Source organism: Arachis ipaensis, chromosome B4 (genome assembly GCF_059453495.1).
Source record: "Arachis ipaensis isolate K30076 ecotype BB chromosome B4, ASM5945349v1, whole genome shotgun sequence".
NCBI lineage: Eukaryota > Viridiplantae > Streptophyta > Magnoliopsida > Fabales > Fabaceae > Arachis > Arachis ipaensis.
In genome coordinates, this window is record NC_142439.1 from 99,936,704 (window position 1) to 99,940,524 (window position 3,821).

Below are 3,821 nucleotides of genomic sequence, written 5' to 3' on the forward strand. Positions count from 1 at the left end.
TTCAAACTTTAAGTTCTAGAATCATATCTTGTGATTTCTTGTGAATCAAGTCAATAATTGTGATTTTAAAAATCAAATCTTTTTCAAAACTAATTTCAATCATATCTTTTCAAAAATATCTTCTTATCTTATCTTTTTCAAAAATTTGATTTCAAAATATCTTTTCTAACTTCCTAACTTCTTATCTTTTCAAAATTTGTTTCAACTAACTAACTAACTTTTTGTTTGTTTCTTATCTTTTTCAAAACTACCTAACTAACTCTCTCTCTCTCTAATTTTCGAAAATCCCTTCCCCCTTTTTCAAAATTTCTTTTTAATTAACTAATTATTCTAATTTTTTATTTTAATTTTCGAAAATTACTAACACTTTTCAAAAATTATTTTCGAAAATCACTAACTCTTTTTCAAAAATTATTTTCAAAAATTCTTCTCCCTCATCTCCTTCTAAGTATTTATTCATCTACTAACACTTCTTTTCATCTCACATCAGTGCTCCTATCCTTACCCTTGTGTTTGGATTCTTCATTCTTCTTCACCTCTATTCCTTTTCTTCTTCTACTAACAATAAGGAACCTCTTTACTGTGACATAGAGGATTCCTCTTCTTTTCTTGTTCTCTTCTCTTTCTTATGAGCAGGAACAAGGAAAAAGGCATTCTTGTTGAAGCTGATCCAGAACCTGAAAGGACTCTGAAGAGGAAACTAAGAGAAGCTAAATTACAACAATCCAGAGACAACCTTATTGAAAATTTCGAACAAGTAAAGGAGATGGCAGCCGAACCCAACAACAATGCAAGGAGAATGCTTGGTGACTTTACTGCACCAAATTCCAATTTACATGGAAGAAGCATCTCCATTCCTGCCATTAGAGCAAACAACTTTGAGCTGAAACCTCAATTAGTTTCTCTGATACAGCAGAACTGCAAGTTTCATGGACTTCCATCTGAAGATCCTTTTCAGTTCTTAACTAAATTCTTGAAGATATGTGATACTGTTAAGACTAATGGAGTAGATCCTGAAGTCTACAGGCTCATGCTTTTCCCTTTTGCTGTAAGAGACAGAGCTAGAGTGTGGTTGGACTCTCAACCCAGAGATAGCCTGAACTCTTGGGATAAGCTGGTCAAGGCTTTCTTAGCCAAGTTCTTTCCTCCTCAAAAGCTGAGTAAGCTTAGAGTGGATGTTCAAACCTTCAGACAGAAAGAAGGTGAATCCCTCTATAAAGCTTGGGAGAGATACAAAGGACTGACCAAAAAGTGTCCTTCTGACATGCTTTCAGAATGGACCATCCTGGATATATTCTATGATGGTCTGTCTGAATTAGCTAAAATGTCATTGGATACCTCTGCAGGTGGATCCATTCACCTAAAGAAAATGCCTGCAGAAGCTCAAGAACTCATTGACATGGTTGCTAATAACCAGTTCATGTACACTTCTGAAAGGAATCCTGTGAATAATGGGACGCCTATGAAGAAGGGAGTTCTTGAAATTGATACTCTGAATGCTATATTAGCTCAGAATAAAATATTGACTCAGCAAGTCAATATGATTTCTCAGAGTCTGAATGGAATGCAAGCTACATCCAACAATACTCAAGAGGCATCTTCTGAAGAAGAAGCTTATGATCCTGAAAACCCTGCAATAGCAGAGGTAAATTATATGGGTGAACCTTATGGAAACACATATAATTCATCATGGAGAAATCATCCAAATTTCTCATGGAAGGATCAAAAGCCTCAACAAGGCTTTAATAATGGTGGAAGAAATAGGTTTAACAATAGTAAACCTTTTCCATCATCCACTCAGCAACAGACAGAGATCTTTGAACAAAATATCTCTGAGCGGATAATTTATACGCTTTTTGGCATTGTTTTTAGTATGTTTTTAGTAGAATCTGGTTACTTTTAGGGATATTTTTATTAGTTTTTATGTTAAATTAACATTTCTGGACTTTACTATGAGTTTGTGTGTTTTTATGTGATTTCAGGTATTTTCTGGCTGAAATTGAGGGACTTGAGCAAAAATCAGATTCAGAGGTTGAAGAAGGACTGTTGATGCTGTTGGATTCTGACCTCCCTGCACTCAAAGTGAATTTTCTGGAGCTACCGAACTCGAAATGGCGCGCTTTCAATTGCGTTGGAAAGTAGACATCCAGGGCTTTCCAGCAATATATAATAGTCCATACTTTGAACGAGTTTAAATGACGTAAAAGGGCGTTGAACGCCAGTTCTACGCTGCTGTCTGGAGTTAAACGCCAGAAACAAGTCACAAACCAGAGTTGAACGCCAGAAATACGTTACAACCTGGCGTTCAACTCCAAGAATGACCTCTGCACGTGTAACATTCAAGCTCAGCCCAAGCACACACCAAGTGGGCCCCGAAAGTGGATTTATGCATCAATTACTTACTTCTGTAAACCCTAGTAACTAGTTTATTATAAATAGGACTTTTTACTATTGTATTAGACATCCTAGATTGTATTTTTGATCCTGTGATCACGTTTTGGGGGCTGGCCATTCGGCCATGCCTGGACCTTTCACTTATGTATTTTCAACGGTAGAGTTTCTACACTCCATAGATTAAGGTGTGGAGCTCTGCTGTTCCTCAAAGATTAATGCAAAGTACTACTGTTTTTCTATTCAACTCAACTTATTCCGCTTCTAAGTTATTCATTCGCACTTCAACATGAATGTGATGAACGTGACAATCATCATCATTCCCCCACGAACGCGTGCCTGACAACCACTTCCGTTCTACCTTCGATTGAATGATTATCTCTTGGATCTCTTAATCAGAATCTTCGTAGTGTAAGCTAGATTGATGGCGGCATTCATGAGAATCCGGAAAGTCTAAACCTTGTCTGTGGTATTCTGAGTAGGACTCTGGGATTGAATGACTGTGATGAACTTCAAACTCGCGAGTGCTGGGCATAGTGACAGACGCAAAAGGAGGGTGAATCCTATTCCAGCATGATCGAGAACCTCAGATGATTAGCCGTGCTGTGACAGAGGATTTGGACCAGTTTCACAAGAGGATGGGATGTAGCCATTGACAACGGTGATTCCCTTACATAAAGCCAGCCATAGAAAGGAGTAAGACTGATTGGATGAAGACAGCAGGAAAGCAGAGGTTTAGAGGAACGAAAGCATCTCCATGCATTTATCTGAAACTCTCACCAATGATTTACATAAGTATTTCTATCCTTATTTTATTATTTAAGTTTCAAAAACCCCATAACCATTTTATATCCGCCTGACTGAGATTTACAAGATGACCATAGCTTGCTTCATACCAACAATCTCCGTGGGATCGACCCTTACTCGCGTAAGGTTTATTACTTGGACGACCCAGTGCACTTGCTAGTTAGTTGTGCGAAGTTGTGATAAAAAGTTGAGATTACAATTGAGCGTACCATGTTGATGGCGCCATTGATGATCACAATTTTGTGCACCACCCGTACATTAATCTTGGGCAACTGATGGTTCAAGAGTTTTATGGCAACACATGGATCACTTATAATGATGTGTAAGGGGTTAATGAGAAGAACCATCAGAGCTTTGTGAGAGGAAACGTCCTTGACTTCACTCCAAGGAGTATCCGACAAGCCTTCCAATTGCCACTTGCTGAGCACACTTTGGATAGCTACAGTAAGAGGGTGAACCAAAACCAACAATTAGATTGTGTGCTTGCTCATATTTGCCTCTTAGGAGCTCAGTGGAGGTTAGGTATAGATGGTAGACCGAACCAACTAAAGAGCAGCATCCTCATTCCTTTAGCTAGGGGATGATTAGACTGTATTTGGAGGTCTATCCTTCCTACTAGCAAC

General features: G+C 38.3%; 1 non-coding gene across 1 annotated transcript; it reads right to left on the reverse strand.

Moving 5' to 3' along the window:
* Positions 1 to 1,162: 1,162 nt before the first annotated feature.
* On the reverse strand, positions 1,163 to 1,270 carry LOC148568555 (small nucleolar RNA R71). The gene has a single exon (XR_015881625.1). It is a non-coding gene; the product is annotated as a small nucleolar RNA R71 (small nucleolar RNA).
* Between the last annotated feature and the right edge of the window lie 2,551 nt (positions 1,271 to 3,821).